We start from the raw sequence: 25,594 nt of genomic DNA on the forward strand, positions 1-25,594 counted from the left end.
AGCGCCGCAATGTGCGAAACACCTTAGGTCTGGGTTACGTGTGCGCATTACACTACCTTGAATAATACCATAAAGTGTGGAATACCGCGAGTCTCCGCTACTTTTAATTAGTACCGCAACATTACACATAGCATGGTTCTACTTTCCTAGCAATAAATACCATTATGAGGGGCTGGCGCCCTGGATTTTGGACCCGTTTCGACTATACGCATAATCGATTCAGCATCGTGCTATAGAAGGAGTCCCTTGGTCGGTAATACGATTGTTTTGTGCCAGCTTCTGTGCATGTGAGGCAATGTGGGTCGGATCCACTGATCGTTTTACATTCATATCCGTCCATCCATTCATTCTTCGTCCTCATGCTTTGAATTCTGGTCAGTGGAGGATTTTGGAATTTTGAGTTGTCATTTCATTTCGTCTCATTTCGTACCATTAGGGGCCGATGACTTCGATGTTAGGCCCCTTAAAACAACAAACATAAATCAATCAGCTCACCCAGTAAAAGAGAAAAGTCGAAGAAAAAGTCATTGCATCCACAAAAGAATGGTTAGGCTCATGAATTGTTATAAAATGAAAGGCATTCTAGTACTCGTAAGTATAATACTTATCTAATTATTATTATTTCGTTCCGGCCAGCTGTGGACACGCTATTTGAACCGTTTTCTGACTTGAGCTTTAATATTCGCCCAGTGAAAAGAAATGGCGCATGGCTTGTAGTGCCGGGAGTGTTCGAGGACATGTTCGGCTCGTCAGATGCAGGTCTTTTAATTTGACTCCCGTAGACGACCTGCGCGTCGTGATTAGGATGAAATGATGATGATGATGATACACCCAGCAGCCGTAAAAGCGAAACTAAATTATGATGGTTAAAATTCCCGGCCCTTGCCGGGAATCAAACCCGGGACCCTCTGACCAAAGGCCAGCACGCAAACCATGTAGCCACGGTGCCGGACATTCGCCCATTACTCCCGCGTCTTTCTTCCGTGAGCTTCCCTCCGTTCTTCAGTCGACGTCTTGCCTGTCTTTATTTTAGGTTTTGTTCGAATACTCTGTAGACCTTCAAGTTTCTTCTTTAAAGGGCCACGTTTTAAGATGTCATCACGTAAGATCCCCAATTCCTCTAAATCCTTTTCCATCTCGGCGAAGCAGACACTTTTAGTGTACAGAGTATACCTACTTTTCACAAGCAAAATATTTTATAACCCCCTGCGGGTGGGGGACGCACATGTAGAATACACCCGTGCTATCCCCTGCCTGTCGTAAGAGGCGACTAACAGGGGCCCAAGGGGCTCTCAACTTGGGAGTGTGGATTGGCGTCCACGGGGCCCTTAGCTGAGTCCTGGCATTGCTTCCACTTACTTGTGCCAGGCTCCTCACTTTCGTCTATCCTGACCGACCTCCCTTGGTCAATTCTTGTTCTTTTCCGACCCCTATGGTATTAGAGCATTCGAGGCCTAGGGAGTCTTTCATTTCACGCCCTTCGTGGCCCTTGCCTTTCTTCGTCCGTTACTTCATCTTTCGAAGTGACGGATCCATTCTTTCTTCTTCTTTTCTCTCTCTCTTTACCCCCTGTGGGTGGGGGACGCAGACGAATAATACACCCACGGTATCTCCTGCCTGTCGTGAGAGGTGACTAAAAGAGGCGACCAAGGGATGATTGAATTAGAACAATGAAACTACTTTTGATTCGTACCATCACGCGGGGAACACCATGGGTTGCCTGTACTTGCGAGTTGTACAACTATATTCGGTACGAAATGGGTTTGTGATTAGTAGCAGCAGAGAGTTGGTTCCCCTGTGGGTTTCCAGTACCCGTCAGTGGTACGGTACCATCTTGTGTGGAACGCCGTGATTCTTCGCTACTTTTGATTAGTACCCCAACATGACAAATACCATGGTTCTACTTTACTCGCGACATGTACCATTCTGAGAGGGCTTAGACCTGGATTTTGGACCCCTTTAGACATCAAGCATCCTCGATCCAGGATTGTGCTTCATGAGTGGTCCCTTGGTCAGTGATAAATTATCTATGATCTTTTTTTGAGTTGGATCCACCATCTTTAGTTTGCTCGTTTTTTGTTGTTTTTTGTTTTTTTGGTTCATGTCCATCCATTCCTTCTTCATGACGATTTTTTTTTTATTTTGGTCAGTGGATGATTTTGATTTTGTTGTTGTAATTTCGTTTCGTACCATTAGGGGCCGATGACGTCGATGTTAGGCCCCTTTAAACAACAAGCATCATCATCAATAATAATAACCTACTAACTATTGAGTTTTTTTTGTTTAATGGAACAGGTGTTCTAATACGTGCCGAGAAATTTTGCGTATTCGAGAACCTTCAAATACTTTGGGTTGATTTGGAATTGAAATTGCGCCAACTTGAACTCAGAACTCTATCGTCTGAGCCACTTAGTCCAGTACCGGGCGAGTTGGCCGTGCGGTCAAGGGCGCGCGGCTGTGAGCTTGCATCCGGGAGATAGTGGGTTCGAATCCCCCTGTCGGCAGCCCTGAAGATGGTTTTCCGTGGTTTCCCATTTTCATACCAGGCAAATGCTGGGGCTGTACCTTAATTAAGGCCACGGCCGCTTCCATCCAACTCCTAGGCCTCTCCTGTCCCATCGTCGCCATAAGACCTATCTGTGTTGGTGCGACGAAAAGCCACAAGCAAAACAAAATTTTTTTCCAGCGCTGAATACCTTTCGACAAGCTGAAAGATACACCTGTAGTTTGTATATCCAGAGAATTTGCTTTTCGACTTTATTTTTTAACATTTTTAGATGTTGTGAAGATAAAACAAGCCAGCGGTGTAAATATGCTGAAACACCGGATACTGTGATATCTCCGAAGTTAATCAACATTGTTCATGGTTACTACTTGGATGGGTAGCTTATGGTTAGAGGATGAGTAAAAAGGACTGGCTACCCTAACGCAAGTTAACTCCGATCGCATCGTCCAAGTTTTGGATACAAGGAACTTGGCTGAATGGAAGATAAAAGGCACAAAAATACACGAATTCCCCGCTGAAGCAAATTTATTTTCATAACAAGTAAATATAGTAGAATTAGCCCGGTTTCCTCTAAAATAGGTAAGCCTACTCCTTTTTTCATTAAGACACAGTCTGTTCCTACCTCCCCCCCCCCCCCCCTTCGCCGCCCCCAATCATGTAACAGCTCTACGTAGGTTATGAACCATTTCCCTTCTGATAAAGTACAATGACGTATGAGAAAAATAATTCCCGTCTCACTTGCAGACTGTTATTGGTAAGTAACATAACTTACACACTAACTTTGAGCTATAGCGTGGTTCCAATTTTTTTTTTTTTTGCTAGGGGCTTTACGTCGCACCGACACAGATAGGTCTTATGGCGACGATGGGATAGGAAAGGCCTAGGAGTTGGAAGGAAGCGGCCGTGGCCTTAATTAAGGTACAGTCCCAGCATTTGCCTGGTGTGAAAATGGGAAACCACGGAAAACCATCTTCAGGGCTGCCGATAGTGGGATTCGAACCGTTACAATTTGTCTTGGTTCTCATGTTCGTAATGTTTCTTGAACGACCTAACAAAAATATGTTTTAATGGTTACTAGAATAAAAAAATCATTTAACATAACACCTCCACAGCAGAATTTCACGTATATTTCTTTATATTCTTTCTGTTAAATTAAGTTTCGGAACACGTGTCCTGCCACAGGAAAATATAATGAGAGAACATTTTAACTGCAATTATTATTAGTGTTGATTACTATATTTCGTAATCGATCTAGCCATATATGATTTATGTCCCATTTTACTTTATTTCATTCTTGTTCCAATTGCTTTTAAGACAGATATTTCTTGGTACTCGGCATTGGAAGAGGTAGCTTAGTGAATCATTACTTATAATCTTAAGTGAACAATGAATAATTCAGAGCCACAATCTAGGCTGACTCATGCACGTTCATAGGTAATTATGCTAGAGGATGACGGGAGTAATTGGAAGATGTAAATACATCCTGAACATGTTCTGTAGAGTTCAAATGGTTTGTGAGAATCTATCCATAAGTAAGATTTCCAGGCAATTATCTTCAAACAAATGGTTTAAGGAATTGTGTCCTCCTTAGTTGTTGCTTATGACCGGGGCCCAAGAATTTATGACCTAAAAAGCAAGCAATTTTGAACTCAAAAACTGTGGAAATATGATCAAAATAAGACATAAGAAAAAACAGATTTTGCTGACTCATCTTAAAGATTTTATTCTTTAAAAGTTTCGAGCTTGTTCAAATGTTGACCCCTCATTTAAAATACTTTTCACTCAATACATCAGGCTTTTAAACAAAGAAGAAATTGATTTATAAATCCACTTTTTTCAGCGGTGTGGTGAAAAATAATCTTATAAATCAGCCGTTATATGTAACGTGCCGATAACCATCATACTAGTTGGAGACTACAGTACTGAACCCAAACTTACACACTCTAATTTTCAGGAAAGTGCAATTCAATCTAGATTATCTGCCCATCGAATTTTCCACGACTTCGGGCGGTACAAATATAGATTTAACTTTTGCCCGTAGTATTGATTGATTTATTTGATTATTGAACATAGATCTCTCACCATATCTTTGTTAATTCTCATACCGCAGGCCTACCTATTCGTCTTGAAAATGTGTAACTTTGTTTATAACAAAACTATTTTAAGCCCATTCTGACCAGATACATTATTTCGAAAATATCTGTCACGTGGTACGTATTCTGCATCAGAACTTGTTGCCATGGTACCAACGCAAAACTATTCGAATTTTTGAACATTTCATTTACAGTTTTCTCTATCCTTTCATCCAACTTTATGTAGTATGTCCTCGTCTTTCCTTTAAATTTTAGCTGCGTTTTCCTGTACATGCACGCTGAGTTCTCTGCTTCTGTTTGCAAGTAAAGAATGATTCTGGAGTTCCACCTTTCAACAGCATTAGCTGTCCGATGCTGTCTCCCGAACAACTACAAAGCTGAACAAGGATATCTTCATTCTCCAGTCACTCCTTGACGAAATAATGAAAACAGTCAGAAAGTGTTATAATATCAGGATCCTGCGAGTGAATCTCGAGCCAGCAATCCCGGACATCCTCAGGTTTAAGGATCTTCATACGGATGGTTACTTGCACTCACACTCTCATCCCCCTTGCTGCGAAACACTCCTCGATATATCTTCGACATATCATTTAAGCAGCGCCTTATTATCGTTCCGTCCTCATTTGTCCGTCTTACATGGTACGCAAATGACTTACATTTAATAGTTTATAGTACTTCCAACTACCAAGACACAAGACTTGATTTTACTATAAAATTCACTTGAAGTTTGCACCACACGAAAGAGGATAGGAATGATAAGACACACGAGTGTTTTTTTTTTTTTTTTTTGCTAGTTGCTTTACGTCGCACCGACATAGATAGGTCTTATGGCGACGATGGGATAGGAAAGGCCTAGGACTGGGAAGGAAGCGGCCGTGGTCTTAATTAAGGTACAGCCCCAGCATTTGCCTGGTGTTAAAATGGGAAACCACGGAAAACCATTTTCAGGGCTGCCGACAGTGGGGTTCGAACCTGCGCTCTCCCGAATACTGGATCCTGGACAAACGAGTGTGGGAGTTGCACTATCATCGGGGTTTTCGCTCTTCATTAGAATGTTCGTTAAGTAAGTGACAAGGAATATTTGGGAAAAGTATAAATACACGTTTATTTCATATGTTTCCACTTATGGTGCTTGTTTCTTGGTAGCTTTTTTTAAAAAATATTCAGTAAAGTATCTGAAACTTTAGAATACTATCGTAGGCGATGTTCATATAACAGGATTTAACCCAAACTCACCTTACGTAGAATCAATCTGTAAATTTTGAGGAGGAGGCTCACAAGTGTATTGTAGAAATAGGCTCATCTTATTCTTCCTGACATCATCATTCCGTCTCACGGAACAGATGGCACAAAAATACGAAACCAAATTAGCAGCACATAAGAACTATATTAAGAGAGTATGCGAAGGATTGCTAAGGCAGATGAGAATTACGAGTATAAAAACTCGAAGGGATGGTAGTTTGAGAACGTGTCAAAACGAGTGCTACCTGAGAAAGCAATGAGATCGGCAGTTTTGAAGCGGCAGATGGTTAATTGGGCATCCTATTAGTGGGCCGGTCACATACTGATCAACATTGAATTAAAGTGGCCATGCATTGCATCACTCACAACATTTAGCACGTCTAATAGAGCGTGGGAGCAAGCTCTTTAAAGCTCTCCGCCAGGTCATAATGAAGTGAAATGCTGAGCTCCTCTTGCAGCATAAATGATAATTGTATATCTGAACTTGCCTTATTTTTTTCATCCAACCTTGGTGAGACGGCGCCGTAGGAAAGCAGAGTGTTTTTCGGAAAGAGAATACATCATCCTGTTTATAGAATACTAAAAAAGTAGGATATTGTGGAAATAAACCCTTAAAAATTGTCCATCCTTGAAACCAAAGAAATAATAGGCATATACATAAAAAATACAGCAAAAAAGAAATAAAATAAAAATCAAATAAAATCAAAATCACTTTATTTACAAATGAGGTGTCTACCTCGGTGGAAAATGATACACAAAAATGAATTATTATCAAGCACTACATTTTAAATTAGAAAGAAAGGAAGACATTTCACTAAAATACAATTTTCACCAACAATGGAGGTTGATGTGCATCGACGTTTCTTGTAGATATGAAAATAAAAATAGATATAAATTAATAAGGTATCGAGACATACCGAGATCCTAGAAATTTAAAACTTGGTAACAGAGAATCCTATATGTTCAAGAACGCTAGTAAGTCGATAAGATCCAAAACACTCTCAGGGGACGGACTGTGAAGTTGGGGCTGAGCAGCAAAACAATACAAACACTCAAACCTAAACATTTATTCGTGTACTTGAAAACTCTTTATCGAGAAGTGATAACCTATACCTTTCCTAGGGCAAGCATTTTCCCAATATTTCATATTAATTTTAATATCAAACCCCGGAAAGTGTTAAGGGAAATTTTCAATTTATTGTGGAGGTAAGGATAAATTATTTACCATTAAAGGAAACTTCATTGAAGTGGTACCTTTAGTGGACAGTCCGACTCGTTGGCTGAATGGTCAGCGTACTGACCTTCGGTTCAGAGGTTCCCGGGTTCGATTTCCGGCCGGGTTGGAGATTTTAACCTTAATTGGTTAATTCCAATCGTTCGAGGGCTGGGTGTGTGTGGCGTATTCAATATTAGAAATCATCCTAGGTAGGGCCCTCATCTTCACAGACATGCAGGTCACCTACAGTAATAGGCCGTCTACTAGAAAAAAGACCTGCACCAGGCCTCTCCGAAGGCCATACGCCATTATTATTATTATTATTATTATTATTATTATAGTGGACAGTGGGTGATGGGAAGTGCTCCAAATACAGTATTAATCTGGGTTAACTGGAGGTTATTGATATTCGAAAGTAAAAATAACCTAGGTTTTTGGAATGCGGTATATTAAAACGGCGAACTTAAGAACATAACTCCATTCTTCTACTCATTACTGATTCAACATATTATTATACTTCATTATTTCAGTTTTCTTATGAGACCATTGTCATTAGTTATGTCTGCCTCCTCGTCCTACCGTTATTGCCTCAATTTCAAGACATCTCCATAAGGTGTCGCGCTACAAAGCTTCGTAGTGAAAATATGGGCACAAATTTTGCTTCCGTATTTATCTTGATCTCTAGTGGAGTATTTACCTTAGAGACCAGCACATAATCCCGTCACCAATTACACATCATTAGCATAACCAAATATTAGAACTTTCTCTACTATCTATGTCGAATTCCTACCATCAAACCGAGCCCGCTTTCGGACTGCAATGAGGAATAAATTACTCTAATTTACCTTTTACGAAATAGTGTGGTGTACTTCATTCAAAGAAATATCACTGACAGAATGTAAAGTACTGCGTGAGAACTCTGAATCCAAGATCCGTGTCTCGAATCACAGCGGAAATAAGAATGGATAACCACCTAGAATATGGTTTCCTTCGGATTATTTCTTGTTTCCTCCTCTTCTTCTACTACCGCTTTCCCCACATTCTGGTATTTTGGCCATATTTTACTGCCAGATGCCCTTCCTGACCATATGAGAAGCGATGTATTGAATATTGCGTTTTTCCCCGGTGTTTGTTAGTGTGGTGTGTTGTATGTATATGAAGAGGAAAGTATTGGGATAAACAGAAACACCAAGTCCCCGAGCAGGACGAATTAATCATATGCGATTAATCCCCGACACGGTGGAGAATGGAGCCTGAGATCCTCTGAACCAACGATCTCGACGCTAACCATTGAGTAACGGAGTCGGATGAGCTTTTTCTTCGCTCACCCTACGTAATTTGATGTTCCCACAATATTTCCCGTTTCTAATTCTACTCTAAAATAAATCAGAGAACTCAAAGTGAAGTGGTCTGCGAAGGGCGGTAGGATGCTCGGAACATGGAAGAGTATTGTGAGTGTCAGGCAGGTGGAGCGTAATTTCAGTGGAGAGAGAAGGAGGTCTTACCACTGCGTTACGCTATTAAGCGTTTCGGGTAAGCTCTAAGGCCTCGTCCACGACGTAGCAGTAAGAAGTCCTACAATGAACTGCAAAATGAGACGTGTTATCAAATGAGAGCGGTCGTAACAAAGCATTGCTCTTCGCACTTATATTGATACCGAGCTACGTACTAACACCTGCACCGAAGCCTGCAAATTGATCTATTTGCTTAGCCTAACTCAAGACCCAAGCGGTCCCTTTGAAGTTAGTCAGACTTCTGGTCAGTGAAAAGGCTTCCGCAGCGCTAAATAGTTCCTAGGTTTGTTGCTTGTTCCTGAAGTCAGGAACTTCTTTCAGTTTGATTAGATATTCTGGTGAAATGACTTGACGAATTAAAAAAAAAATGCCCTGTGTACGGAACGTATATCACAGGTTGTATGTTATTCGGGTTCGTTACCAACTCTTATACTTCATTCGTAGATGGCGGTGAATAGTTATTGTTTTCAGTGGTGTATGTAGCAAAATAAATAATTAATTAATATGAGATTGATATCTTGTCACACTGTGTAATTAGTAAGATTTGTTCGAGTTCGTTCCATTGCTGATAAGTTCGCATAATATTTACGACGTTGAAGATGGATCCAAGAAAACTGTTGGCAATACTGGTTGCAACAGCATGTTCAGTATTCCTAATGGCTGCCAGCTGTGAGAAACACGTGTGTGATACTGTGACGCTTGAGTCACCTGTGAAATACTTTAAAGCTAACAAAAGTGGAGAAAAATTAAGGGGGAAATCTAAACAAATTGTCTTAAACGTTTATAGTAGCCTACGAGATGAGAATCCGCTGTGGACTGTGGAAGTCGTGGTGAAAAATACCGTGCAGCTGACGGGCGTTTCTGCGTACAGTGTTTACGCCGCTCGCGTGGAATTTAAACTCCACGGAAAATCCCAGTCTCCAGTGAAAGGTCGACCGGCGTCCAAAGGGAAGAGAGTTCATGTGTCACAATATTGTGATTTGGTTTTAAGTGGCATAGGTCTTTTTAAGAACGAAATACCGACTGTCAAGAAAGTGACAACTGCAGTAAATGGGGATGCCGAGTTACTTGATTTCAGTGAAAGTACAATTCGGAGGTTAATGGTGGACTTAGGATTTACCTTTAAGAGGCGGAATGGAGCTTAAGCGTTGCTGGAACGAGCGAATTTAATTCAGTGGCATCACAGGTACCTAAGGTAAATCCAGGGTTATCGTAAACAGAAGCGCATGGTTTATTACCTTGATGAAACTTGGTGTAACGCTGGACATAAACCATCCAAGGTATGGCAGGACAGTACGATTAAAAATAAACGCCAGGCTTTCATTAGTGGTGTAAGTACCGGGTTGAAAGCCCAAGTGGAAAAGAGGGTCGTATAATCATAGTATTTTGTGGGAACGAGAACGGTTTCGTTGACAGTGCTGGACTTGTATTTAGAGCCAGAAAGTCCAGTGGAGATTATCACCAGGAAATAGACGGTTCCAGTTTCGAAAGAACTATTGCCTAAACTTCAGCCGAATAGTGTGATTGTGTTGGACAATGCCAGTTATCACTTACTCAAGCTTGAAAGGTTCCCTACATCGTCTTCCAAGAAAATTGACATGCAGAAGTTCCTAAGGGAGAAGGGAGTGTACTTGGAGGACAGCTGGATAAAAGCAGAACTCATGGGTTTAATTCAAACTGTGAAAAATAAGTATGAAGGTTACCGTATTGACAGCATTGTTGAACTCGCTGGGCATACTGTGCTTCATTTATCTCCATATCACTGTGAACTGAATCCGACAGAGCTAGTCTGGAGCCAGGTAAAGGGTTATATTGCTCTGAACAACAACACTTTTTAACTTGATGATGTCGAAAGGTTACCACACGAAGGAATCGCCGAAGTTACACCCGAAAAGTGGATGAACTGCGTCCGTCACATTATGGAAGAAGATAAGAAATTGTGGAAACTTGACTTCCTAATGGATGGAGAGGAAGATAGGCTTGTGATCAGCGTTGTTTGTGACAATGAATCGTCGAACGGTAGTCACAACGGAATAGAAGAAATGAATGGAGATTAGCTATGACACTCCTAAGTTGTACTGTTTTCAATACAAATTATATATAGTCTTAAGGGAATTCTCATGTTTACTTAGGGTACAATATCGTATGCTCTCCTGTGGTGGTTTATAATATGTCGTGAGTGTTTCGGATGACACGTTTCCCTAAGGCTGATGACACACGGAGCGGTGCTCGCCGATAAGCGGCAGATTTGCCGACTCGGCCTGTCATTTAGCTGGCGGTGCAGCGAGCGTTTTGAAGACTTTGTGCGCGCTCTAGCGCCACTGATGTAATACATTCAGCTGAATCACGGCAACTTGATGCGTCGCTCTAGCGAGGGATCCAGTCGGCCGTGGCTGAATTTACACGGCGATTGCATCATTGGTAGGTATTCCGGTATTAGATATCATGAAGTATCTTTGAAATTCAATAAAATACACGTAAAAGGACTTTTAGAATAAGAATAAGAACAATAATTTATTATTATATAATGTTAGCTAGCTTCCTCACCTAACGTCACGCTTACTAATGTGTTTTGTCCACTGCCTGCTCGATACGCACCCGATGACTGCTTATAAGCAGTCATTTTAGATGCAGACCGAGCAGGCAGTGGTTTCGTCACAGTCGGCAAAAATCGCTGTATCAATCACAGGTGGCGACCGACGGGGCTGCCGACTCGGAAAAAACCGCTCCGTGTGTCATCAGCCGTAAAGTCGCTGAACATTTAGTTTTAAGAAAGTATCTCAATTATGTAAACAAGCAATGAAGGCGATAAGGAAAATGTAATGTAATTCAACTATGCTGTATGCCACATTTACAGTATGTGATAGAAAACGTTTTATCGTTTGGCTGTTCGTCAGTATGCCTATATACGGCTCCATGGCTAAATGGTTAGCGTGCTGGTCTTTGGTCACAGGGGTCCCGGGTTCGATTCCCGGCAAGGTCGGGAATTTTAGCCACAATTGGTTAATTTCACTGGCACGGGGGCTGGTTGTATGTGTCGTCTCAATCATCATTTCATCCTCATCACGACGCGCAGGTCGCCTACAGGAGTCAAATCAAAAGACCTTCATCAGGCGAGCCGAACTTTCCCTCGGACACTCCCGGCACTGAAAGCCATACGCCATTTCATTTCATTTCAGTAGGCCTATGTGTCAGCTCAGTTCGAACTATGCACTCGCCGTAAATAAAACAGAGAACGTATAGGACGTTCAAACCACTGCCTGTCTGTGTGGATGTCCGAGGTGTTTTCTTATATCATATGACCATATGATAAAATTCTCAGCATTGCTATCGATTTTGGTTCAAAGGATAAATACAATTTTTTTCTTTAGCAGCAAAGTATCATGTAGCTAAAGTGGAATTAATTAATATTATATCTCGTCACATCATGTCGACCGATACTCGATTAATTAGCGTTAACGCTTCACTGCGGCCTCATTGATGCGAAGGATTAGAGTTCTCGGGTCGATTTACACAGATCTGACTGTACAGACCGTGTTTGTGCAGACAAGTCGTTGCGTGTAAATGAATCGCCGATCGTAATTTTGGTCTGTACTGCGGTCTGTGTTCGGCCTGTGCAAAGTCTGGTGGAGTTTGAATTAACACAGACCACGCGCAGACGAGTCTGAGCATGTAAAGCTTACGCAGACAACACTGCAGACAGATAGAACAGTCCTTCGTCTGGGAGCGTGTATGTAGTGTTGTACTGTAGCATAGTGTTTGCTCTCAATACAGAAACAGCTATGAGTGAGTTTACTGAAGATTCGCGTAATTGTACCCGTACATTTATGATTGAATTAATAGAACTCTATAAATCATTGCCAAGTGTTTGGAAGATCAAGAGCAAAGAATACAGTGTCCGCAATGAAGAAAACGCGGCATATGATGTAGGCTATTAGTTTCTAAACTAACATTTCCTTATCACAACTTGTCCATCTATCACGATATTAAACATTAAAATTAAGCCTACTAACTAGTTACAACCAATTTTGAAATTGTATTTTAATTAATTAATTAATTCATTGATTCATTGATTCATTCATTTTGTCCTAGATGTTAACAGTGTTATATGATCTAGGACAACATGCAGGCCATCTTAACACTTCGTGAGTTCAGTTAGTGCTTCATGTCACAATTCTGTACTTGATCCAGTTATACTACAATTACAACACTCATTGTGAATGACTGCATGAATAGATAAATGAATGAATGACTGCACGATTGAACTGTATTCATGCCTATTTGCATGACCCAATAAATACCGCTACTGTTCTCTCCCTGTCACGGATAACCACCAGATGAAAAGAGAGCCCTTATTATTGATGGATGGATGAATAAATGAAAGAATGAATGCACTCAACTTACAGCTACGAAACTCCAGCAGCTGAGGAAAGAACACGCAATCTATTTTACCTAAGCAAAATAATGCCTTTGAATTCTCACCTTCAAATATTCCTCTCTTAGAACGTCATATATAGCACGGCATGTTTCCGGAATGATGTGGCTTAAAGATGAAGGAGACACTATAGCAGAAAATTTAAGGTCCGCATAGCTTTTTCCCGTTGCCAGAAACCTCTATGTTACTACAAGTCTTTCTAAAGTGCTTAACAATTCTCTCATTACACTGTCTTCTCTCCTTATATACGATGTGACATACTGCAACAGCACTAAGATTTCTTTTCGTTCATTCTCAAGTAGTTAAAGCAGTCATCTTTTTCCAATTTTAACTCCTTCAAAAGATCAACGTGCGAAAGCGAAACGTGTTGTAGAAGCCAGTCTTTTGTCCACCTTCTACGTTGTGATTTCTTCCTCTTTTTAACTTCCGAAATAACAACACTAGACAGAAGTGCCACTTTGTAAGTTAATTGACTTAATGTGGCCATGGTCAGGAAATACTACCTGCGCTTGTCTCGATTAGAAATACGGGACTGTGCGAAAGCTGTACAAATGGTCGGAACGTGTAAACGCAGTGTGAACAGTGCAGACCAGATGTGCAGACGGTCGTTGCAAACGTGGTCTGTGCAGACAAGTCTGAACGTGTAAAGGGCCCTTAAGGGTTGTGCAAGAAACGGTGCGTCGATGTGGAAGAGGCTTAAGGATATAGCTTGCACTATGGCAGGATATCCTCGTGACGAAAGTTTGGTTTGATTAGACTTTGGTTAAGTTTACTTTCCATTCTGACCGTCTTATCTCACTGTATACAACTCTGGAAGAAAACAGAGATGTTTGTAAGTGAGTACAATTATCATAACAAAGTTTTAAAAAAGAAAGGAATAACCCCACGATATCTATGATATTGCTACATTTTAAACTAAGATTAATGCAGAAAATTATTATGTTTTTACCGGTAGTTTGTCTCAAAGAAGCAATCACATGTCTGAGAATTGGACTTGAAACGACCAGTTGGTAAGGTACTACAGTATTCTGACCTGCATATTGCGATGTATTTCACCGAGCTCGATAGCTGCAGTCGTTTAAGTGCGGCCATTATCCAGTATTCGGGAGAGTAGGTTCGAACCCCACTGTCGGCAGCCCTGAAAATGGTTTCCCATTTTCACACCAGGCAAATGCTGGGGCTGTACCTTAATTAAGGCCACGGCCGCTCCCTTCCAACTCCTAGCCCTTTCCCGTCCCATTGTCGCCATAAGACCTATCTGTGTCGGTGCGACGTAAAGCAACTAGCAAAAGCGATGTATTTCGCTAATTATCACTCACAATTGAAATGTGGGTTTACTAATCGAAATGCAAATATAATCCGAAACTGTTCGCTAAATAAAGTATCAAAAATTAAAATTGTATTCCTGTAAGATCTCCTGATCGCTTAATGACAGGTCGCTCCCGCTATCTTCGTCAAATATTCATGGGCGTAGAGAACGTTCAAACCACTGCCTGTCTGTGTGGATGTCCGAGGTGTTGGACCTCAACGCGGGCTGCATGCGAACCCTTCATTAGATCACTCCCACTCCACACGGCTCTTCCTTTTTAAATTGCGTGGCGAAATTCGTGCACATCATCCAGTTTATATATTCTAAGCACTCACGACGAGATGGTATGGCATGGCTACAGTATGTTTCTCAATGACCGGTCCGATTCCTGAAAGTACAGTAGCTTCACATTAAACCGCTGCGGGAATCACATCGTAGTGGTAAAAGCGGAATAAAACTTGCTTCCACAGATAGGCCTATCAAGAAGGCATTCCTGTCTTTTTTTAAAGAACTAAGGTCATTTTCGTCATAATTTTTCGGTATTTTACGTGGATGTGAGTACTGCATCCATTACCTGCATTATTTCACTTTTTTAATCACTAAAGACTATGCAAGAGCCGGCCAGGCGGTGTGGGGATAGCGCGCCTCTTACCCGGAGGCCCCGGGTGCGATTCCCGGCCAGGTCAGGGATTTTTACCTGCATCTGAAGGCTGGCTCTTGGTCCACTCAGCCTACGTGATTACAATTGAGGAGCTATCTGACGGTGAGATGGCGGTCCCGGTCTAGAAAGCCAAGAATAACGGCCGAGAAGATTCTACCGGCAACACGACACCTCGTAATCTGCAGACCTTCGGGCTGAGCAGCGGCCGCTTGGTACGCCATGGCCCTTCGGGACTGTTGTGCCATGGGCCTTTTTTTAAGACTATGCAAGTGTAGATAACATTATTTGAGATTTAATGCACTAAGACAGAGATAGCGAACCTATGACACGCGTACCACTAGATGACAAGCGAACACTATTTCTGTGGTACGTCAGAACACATACCACGTATTTTAATGTTTTAAAATGTAATTCATAGGTCGAAAATCTAGCAACGTAGCATATTTTAACATTACGCTTTTATAAATAAGCATGTCGGAACTAATTCTATTCCCATATATTTTATAAATTTTGCAATTAAACATGCAGGACGAGTGTTCGGATGTGATTCGATGATTAGACTTTCAGATTCCTCTGACCGCAAGTTTGGACAACAATCAATACAAGATGTGCCCACCACGAGCTGCAATACATTGATGAATTCGTCGAGGCATGGAGTCAATAAGGCCCTGGATCGCTTCCTGAGGAATTGTGGCCCATGCTTGCTGCACTGCACGGGTCAGTTGTTCCAGAGTTGTGGGTGGCTGAGGACGGTTGGCCAGTTGTCGACCCATCATGTCCCACACATGCTCAATAGGACTGAGGTCCGGGGATCTGCCGGGCCATTCTAAGGTCGTGATGTCATGGAGAGCTTCTCTGGAGATGCGTGCAGTGTGAACCCGGGCATTGTCCTGCTGAAACATCCCATTAGCAATATTCGCCATCATAGGGACAACCACTGGATTGAGTACCCTATCAACGTACTGTCGAGCAGTCATAGTGCCCTCAACAAGCACTAATTGTGATTTCACATTAAAGCAAATCGCTCCCCAGACCATAATGCTTGGTGTAGGCCCTGTCTGTCTCTCGACAAGAAGATCTGGGCGGCCCCTCTCCCCGGTACGTCTGCGCACACGATTCCGGCGATCACTGCGGGCAAGGCAGAAGCACGATTCATCACTAAAGACGACCCTATGCCATTCGTCGACCCACGTCGATCTTTCTCGACACCAGGCCAGCCTTACACGTCGCTGTTGTGGGGTCAATGGAACACCTTCTGCAGGGACACAGGTTCGTAAGCAGCTGCACGCAGGCGATTACCAACTGCTTGTTGTGTAACGTGGGGTGCCACAGCTGCTCGAATTTGCGCTGCTGTTGCATGGGGTTCCATCCGGGCCATCCGAATGATGCGGCGATCGTCTCTCACAGTTGTCTGTCGCGCTGGGCCTGTGCCAGGTCTACGAGTGTGGGTACCTTCATTTGACCACTGCTGCCATACACGTTGTACCGTAGATGCCTGTCGGCCAACACGTGCAGCGACAGTCCTTAGCGATAACTTAATCCAGCCTCATACAGCCCAATTATCCGAGCCCTCTCAAACGGCGACAGTTGTCGAGGCATGTTTGACGGGGAACACTTCACTGCACAGACTGCAAGTCAACTACGCTACACCAGAGTCCGTATACTGGAGTTGATTCCTCCGCGACCAATCACGTGGGGGGACCTGTAGCAACAATCCAAGGGGTCTGAAACTTTGAATGTTTACATACCATATCTTGAAAATCAACACAAACGACCAATGCCTTCATGGTGTTGCAATTTCCATTTTCTTAAGTGTATTCAGTCGAATGGGTTTATATAGTATGCAATGTAATACCTAACTGAAGTCAAATAAGAGGTTTCATGATGAGTTTAAAGGAAAATAACTGATGGCACACTAACCAGTAAAAAGTAACATACAATACCTTAACTGACACTCTAGTCGGTGAAGGGGTTACGTCTCAAAACTCACGGGCTGAAATAAGTAGCAAATAGTATCAAAACTCACGACTACAAACTAGTAGCTAAAGTAACATTCTAATGAGTCTCAAAATTCGCGACTCTGGACAGCAGGTGCCTGCGATGACCGCAGGAGGGATGAGGTGCGCGGTGACTCACTCACCAGGCCTCTCTGGAGGCCACACACCATTATTGTAAATTTATGTCAAAGGGAAATGATACGTGATATTAGCTTTAAGACCAAAGCAACATATTTTAATAATAATAATAATAATAATAATAATAATAAAAATAATAATAATAATAATAATAATAATAATAATAATAATAATAATAATAATAATAATAATACTCCACTGTCTCTTTCATTCACTAACCATTATTCTCCCCTGTGGAGTTGGGGTGGCAGAATAACATCCACAGTATCCCTACCTGCCGTAAGAGGTGACTAAAAGGGACCCCAGGGACTCTTAAATTGTTTAAGAAAAGGCTAGACAAACAACTGTTAAGCAATCTGCCACCATCGTGACTGCCCTACATGTATACCAGTGGTGATTGATCGATTGCTTGATTGCTTGATTGATTGATTGATTGATTGATTGATTGATTGATTGATTGATTGATTGAGCTTGCAACCGCGGGGCCCTTAGCTGAATCCAAGCATTGCTTCAAATCACTCCTGACAGGTTCCTTGCTTTCATCTACCCTAACCGACTTTCCTTAGTCAGCTCTTGCTCTTTTGCGGTCCCGACGGTATTAGGTTTCCAAGGCCTAGGGAGTCTTTCATTTTCACGCCCTTCGTGGCTCTTGTCTTTCTTTGCCAGATACCTTCATTTTTCGAAGTGTGAGACATCTTCCATGTTTTCCCTCTGATCAGTATTAACAGTTCCTGCTCCGTAGCGTAACGTTTAGTGTTATTAGCTGCCGTCCTCGGGGGCCCGGGTTCGATTCCCAGCACTGCCAGAAATTTAAGATTGGCAAGAGAGCTGGTGCGTGGTTAAAATGGTATATGCCCCGGTGTGGAAGAACATCATGTTTGAAAACGTTAATGCATTGTCTATCAAACACATACATGCCATTTGGTCCTATCGAGATTTGAACGTAGTGTTCAACGGAGAATGACTTGGAACTGAAACGAAACACTTCACTGTGCTGAGAGTTAAGGGGTGAAATCAAATCAAATAAAAATCCTCAATGTGTTGAGCACTGAGGGGTGAAAAACAATATGATCAAGCTCTTCACTCTGCTGAAGGTTAAGGGATGAAATAAAATAAAACTCTTCACTATTCCGAGAGTTCGCGGATGGAAAGAAAATAAAAAAAGTAAAATGTAGCTCCTCGCTGTGCTGAATTATAAACGATGAATGAAGATATTACGATGTGGTTGGATGTCGCATGATTAAGCAGTTTTTGATTTACAAGGTTTGGGGTCGATGAACTGCGATGTTAGGCCCCTTAAAACAACAAGCATCATCATCATCATGATTTACAAGATGTGTACAAATTACCACCCCGCAATCTGGACGCATCCTTTGGCACGACGAAGCCACCTTCCTCGCACACGTTTACACGGCTATGCATAATTTCTTATTGTGGCTACAACATCAAATACACGTCTTTGGAGGTCGTCACGGTCCTGTATCTCACTTCTGTAAAGTAATTCCTGCATATAGACCCAAGGGATTTTAATCAGGTCTTCTAGCTGCCACTGATCAGGCCCATTTTGACCAATCCAATGGTTCGGAAATGTGTCTAGAAACTCGCAAACAAGTCGAAACATGTAGGTGGGTGAATGCACCATCACGTAATAATCACATATCCCTACGTATTTTCAAAGGAGTGTTTTCCGTAACTTCTGGTAAGTTATCCGTGAGAATATGCAAGTACCGTTCTACTGTCAAACAGCGTGGGAATACAAACGGACTAATGGTGATTTCTCTACAATTCCTACGTATGTTTAAGGAGAACCACTCCTGAAAGCGTCTCTGGACAACATGGTGGTGTTTTTCTACACTTAAGATATGAGTGTTATGGAAATGCAATGCTGCACCTCTTGTGAAACAAGATTCGCCACTGGCAAAAATTCTGGTAAGAAAATCAGACTGTTGCTGTTCCGTACTCCCTTTGGGGAAAATCTGTTTCTCGAAGTTTCTGAGCACGTTGTACATTGCATGGATACAGAAACGGATCAGAAAGTGTTCGATGCACAATATACAGTAGTGAGACATATGCAATCCTCTGCCGTCGGTACATGTTGTTACCGTGAATGACCCTTCCCCTCAAATGTAGTCTGTACTTATCCAGTGTCTTGAAGTCTCTGAAGAAGAGCGACAACAGCCCGATTACTTCGATGTCTTCGGACGGAGAAATGTTCCCGATACATTCGTCCAGCCCTTGCTGAATTACATCTCGACTCACCATAAAATAAAATAACACACCTTTTGATCTGATAAAACTATTTCGCCTGTACCCAGAGCTCAGAGCTCTACCCGCCTGCAGGTCGCAGTGCACTGATCTCAAGGCACATTGACCTACATTGCACAGCCTTGGAGGGGATGGCGACCTGGAGAAATCACAGTTGTGCTGACGTTTTGTTTAACAAATTGGAGAGACTAAGGCCTACGCCTATTGACTTCTCAAAAACAACGACCTAAGTTTTGTGATTTATTTTCTCCTACACTAATTAAGATACGAGGAATATATTTGAGATATTTGTTTAGAATACTACTTTCCACCACCAATTCAAGTCATGTAGCTTATTTCAGTTATATCCTGTACATTGCTAAATGCATGAAAATGTTTACATAATAGTGCGAAGCAAAGAAAATAAGGAAATAATTGACGTAGCAGGCAAAATTACACTGAAGAAACTAGTGCACCTTCCATCAATTTACTTCAAATTTTCCTTTTAGAATTCAAATGAAAGTTACATCTCACTATTGCAAAAAAAGTAAATTTCAAAGGAAATGCGACTAATAAAATTTTCTGCCTGTTGGAGTTATTTATGGGGTCGCTGGGGCCATGCTCGATTTTGTGTATGAGTTCAAGAATGGATGCCCGTCTTGATTTTTCCGACAAAAGGCACACCCATATATCCATTGCGATTCGAAGGTAATCCTCTGTACAGATCAAGTTATAGCAACGGCAGTCTAACAGAGTTTCAACTATCCAAATATTCAAAATAACCAATTTCAAAGCAGCCACATTCTTCTTTAAGTGGATCCATATTCATATACTCAAGAATTTGTCTTTATTTAACCTTCATATCAACGAGAGTTACATATTTCTGAGAAGCGAATTTAGTTCCTCGTTCATCAAAAATTCAAGTCTAAATATGTTATTAAATTTATGTTCGGGGATATCAAAAGATCATAAATCAGTCTTTCAGTAAAATATGTGATGCGAAGTTACCTACCAGCCTTGCAGGTTGTGATGTGGAGTACTGATTGATGGCCATGACATAGCCCAGAGATCCACGGTGTGTGGAGCTTTCTTTACACAAATCTCGGATCTGTGCAGCTGTTAAGTGCTGTTGCTGGGTAACATGGCGTCACATATTTTGACATGTGGCACTATTTGTTACACAAATTTCGGATGACCAACGGCTCTAAGACATATACCTACTGTATATGTCAACATTCTGCTTGGCATGCTACGAAAAGATTCTTGGCTGAAGTGAAAGGAATTAGAAGGAAATGGTAACACTAAGAACAGAGATTCTTTGAACACATTTCTTCCGCTGAAGCAAGTTAACTTATTAGAGGTCATTTGCGTGCATGAAGAAAAGCCATAATGGAGTTCTGAAGAAATTTGGTGTGTGTGTGTAATTAGACCCATTTCGTAGTAGAATAATTGAATGTTAACGTGTATTAGGTGCTTTCTGATTAGCTCATATAGTAGATGAGTTCTGCTATTACACATGCAGACGTTATACGAGGCACTGATGAACTCCATTGGTGTAGAGTACCAAAAGATTTTTCCTTTCGTACTGGTGAGAAATATGACACCATTTCATCACACCTCTCTCAAATTGGCTAGGTATTAGAGTCATGGATATGTGAGCTTGCATTCAATAAATGGTGGATTGGATCTCCACTGTCGACAGCTCTGAAGATGATGGAACTTGTATTCCTAAGTGTCTTATTCCATAGTAACCGACCGCCTTGATGTTGTGAAGACTATAGGTGAATATGGTGTGAATGTTAAATTGGAATATTTGTATAAAATTATTGACTTTAACAAACTGAATTTATATTCATATTACGTATTACTTTAGGTCTGAAGTTTAAATTTTTCATGGGATGAAGATGAACAATTGGAATAGACTTCAATGTTAACACACGATATGGTACATTACAGATCATTTCAATCTTTATTAAATCGTTGTCTCAGAAATGTTTCACAATTTAATTCACAATTCACTTAAATCTAAGCTTATCACCGTGGTTTCTATTCAATTCCTTCCCTTTCAAAAATGGCTGAAAGATTTAAATTTAGGGAGTTCGAGACCTTGGAGGGAACCGAGACGTAGTCTCAGCAATGATGCAGACATTCGGAAGCGCCCGCATCAGTATTGGCCAATCTTCGGATTGTGCTCTGAATGAAACAACATTGTAATTATATTGTTTACCTGTGTAGCAAAATGTGACGTACATGTATTCTAATTATGACTAGCGTAAAGAAAAAGAATGACCTTCCCCCTGTGAAATGGCTATTCATGGAGATTCGCGTAGAAAATAATTCCTCCGATCGAGACAAAATTCAGTACATTTGCTAGTGTATTAAAAGACCACTTTTCGGGACAAAATAAAGAAATTTCTATATGTTCTGAAATCAATGGTTATTGAGGATGAAAATGTATGAAATCTTTGAAATACTGTTTGTATAATGATAGGAGAAAATCACATATAAAAGCTGTAATAAAAGCGCAACTAGACACAAAACGTCATTATATCATAAGCTGTATACCACCGACTAGGAATGATTTTCTGAGTCACGCTATAGACAAGAGAACGCCATAAAAGCTTGTCTTCTGACCGGTAATATTATTTTGATACTCATAAAAATCCGGAAGCTCAAAACAAAAACATGGGTATTGCTAAATGGAGTAAAATCAAGAACTAAACAAAGTTTAGCGGTATGTTTTGGCAAATATTTGGACCCAAAAAAAGGCATGCCTGTCTGTCTTTAATAACGATATAATTTCAGGTGTTACGTTTACTGATAATTCATCTGTCAGAATTTCTTAACAAATTAAGCCTTATGGTGACGATGGGATAGGACTGGAAGGGAAGTAAGAGTGGCCATAATTAATGCACAGCCCCTGAATTTGCCTGGTGCCAAAATGGAAAATGATTTTCAGGGAGTTCTACATTAGGAATCGAACCCACTCTCTCTCACAGCGAAACCACGTAGCGAACCCGTTCGATAAAGCAAGTCTGCTCCTGGGCTTAATATCAATTCAGTAATTAAAGTAGAAAATATAAAACCTTAGTTATCTTCCACGCCAAAGAAACTTCAATGTTCTACTTACTAAGAGGTTTGACAGAGGGGAGGGATGATAGATCGAAGAAGTCGTTTAATATAATTCATGAATTTATGTGGTATTTTTAAGGAAAACTTCCTCAGGCACTGACCTCCTAAACGAGCTCTATTGCTGCCACGTACTCACCCATTACCAATTAGAATATGGACAACAGTTTACCTCCTTCGGCACTGTAAAACTGGTTCCCACAATTAACCCACCGTTGTTCAGCGCACAATAAATAATGTCACGCCACTGGACTACGGTGTGAGCAACGCACGTTGTAACCTGCCGTTATATTTTTTCGTTCTGTTTAATTGATTCAACTGTAATATCCAATGAGGAATTCATTACCATCATGGTCTACGTAAGAAACATTAAAAAGACTCAATTGCATTTTTTTAAAAACAATTTTAACAATTGTCTTTACGTCACACCGTTATGTTGAGGATATAATTTTCAACTTAAGTGCTCCATTATTTTGCCTCTCTTAAATACCAGATCATAAAATAATTTAGTTCTATTGTAAGCTTTGTCAGTTTAGGCAGTGTCCAATTACGGGAAATCAGAATAAACAATTTATTCAAAATAAATATTGTATACATTAACATTATAAAGGTGTCGAGACTATAATGCTACACTTACAGTATATACTTCTTTAATTAATTTTCATTCACTGCGAAGGACAAGTTTTAAATGTTATTTTCATACAAAATTCCTTCTATGATTAAAATTAAGTGCCCATTAGTAAACTTTAAATTATTGCTTCCGACTGAGGATGTTAAATAAAAAAATCGTGTTATTCAGTTATAGAAATAACCAGTATTTCGCCCCAGTGTGGTATTATACACATTTGGAATACCGCACCTCTCCAAGAAAATCATCACTGCAAGCCATCCTGTCATAATGACAATGTAGTGACGATTTACAAGGGGAGATTATGTCTTTCCACTTGATATAACTTATATGTCCTACTTGGCGTTCATGAGCAAAAATGAATTAAGAAAACTTTAATTAATTTCTTCCTATTGAGACCATAAAATCAGAAATAATGTTACAGAATCGTGAAAAGCATTTCTAGTTTCATGACATAATAATAGTTGAAATTTCCTGTTACTAATGTGATGAAAACGATGATGAAGTTACGTTTTTGTGTGTTGGAAATGAAGAAGAGTAAACTGGCAGGATTGCGGAACAAATATCAGAATCTTGAAAGAGGCCAATACCACGAGCTTTGAGACAATAATTATCAAACATCAACACTGATAGGTCAGTCACGTCTCCCGCTTGCCTAACGCACGCCTTCGAAAGCAAGTAATATATTTTCACTTGAAGAATAGACGATAGACAATATAAGCGGGAGGACGGCCGGAAGTCCTATATGAAATAGTGTTAGACTGACATCGGCAAATGCGAGGATGTATCATCTCATCGGCTGAGGTAGCGACGTAGGCCTATATGTTACACAAAGGCTGACATCAGTTTGAACAATATTGACGAATGAACGAGTCCAATGAAGGAGATCATAGGAAAGAACTACGAAATCAGAGAACAAATGATCGCAAGACTCTATAACAACGAAGAGCTTTCGCTGATTTGATGTTCCAGTATTGCGGTAGAGCTTGTGTTTCCAGAACTAGTCTCTTCAACCATCGGTGATGGTGATTATTATTACTTTTAAAATCGAAAATACATCTTGGCTACCATCCCTTCCTTCAGCCATCTGAGAACATCATCGTGGTCGGCGGCTACTCGTTTCCGAGAATACGTTTTTCTCCTGAAATTCTTTTTATAGTCTGTTGGCTCTGTGGAGATGTCTGTGATGACTGATGAAGCCAATCTTTGCATGAAACATGCGGCTTCACAGGTCACATCTAAAGGTGGGAGGACTGCGAGGTTGGATCGGACGTAGTTTCCGCTTTTCATGAGTTTCAATTTCTTGTCTGCGAAGTGCCTGCTCAAACAGTGAGACACCTTCTGTAGTAGCTTTGCGCCAAATAACACGGTTTTGTGCAGTTGTTGCCAGGGTGTTAGCATTTATGTTGGTGCTATTCATAGTCTTCTTAATCTGGTATTTATAACGATTCAAAGGAGCACCTTGAGGCCTTTTGCCATGACCAGTCTCACCGTACAGAAGTTGTTTAGGCATTCTGCTATCATTCATACGCTGGATGTGACCAACCCATCTAAGAATATATAGCCATCTGAGAACAGGTAACCGACAATATTGACCCACACAAGTAATCGTTGTTTTTATTAAGGAGTGAATGCACGTGATGATACTAATGTTGAAAATGACGACAACGGCGACGATGATGATACAACTGCTAATGATGATGATGATGATGGGTGTTGTCTTAAAGCAATTAACATTTACGTCGTCGATACTTGGTGATAACAGCCTATTCATGGTTCGACGAAAATGAAAGGTGCGATAAATGAAAGAAATCGAGTTCTTCAGACTTGTGAACATAGTAATTCCGAGAAGACATGTTGGTAAGACAAAATCAAAGAGAGTCTGAATAAGTGTAATTGAATCCAGTTTCCGACTTCGCCAGCCAAGGACACGCATGGATGTGGCCCTCTTATAGCTCTTATAGCGAGGGTACGCCGCACGGAAGTAAGTCATTGACTATTTACTCAAACCGATAATCAAAACTTCTCTTTTTACAAGTTGTTTTACGTCGTACTGACACAGATAGGTCTTATGACGACGACGGAACATGAAAGGGCTAGGAGTGGGAAGGAAGCGGCCGTGGCCTTAATTAAGGTACAGTCCCAGCATTTTCTTGGTGTGAAAATGGGAAACCACGGAAAACCATTTTCAGGGCTGCCGATAGTGGGATTCGAACCTACTATCTCCCGGATGCAAGCTCACAGCCGCGCGCCTCTACACGCACGGCCAACTCGCCCGGTCGAAGATTTCTAACCCCTCAAAAAAAATTGACAAGTTTAGTTTTGATTAGAGCTAGTTCTGTGTGGTAAGGATCATGTACGTACAGTACATCTTACTTCGAGGCTTCATGCTCGATTCTTGTCTCCCTTCAGAATATTAATTATGGATTGACTGCAAACATAATCCTTTTTCAAAGTTTTTGAAAATGAATTCCTCTAATAT

The sequence above is a fragment of the Anabrus simplex genome, chromosome 4 (genome assembly GCF_040414725.1).
Source record: "Anabrus simplex isolate iqAnaSimp1 chromosome 4, ASM4041472v1, whole genome shotgun sequence".
NCBI lineage: Eukaryota > Metazoa > Arthropoda > Insecta > Orthoptera > Tettigoniidae > Anabrus > Anabrus simplex.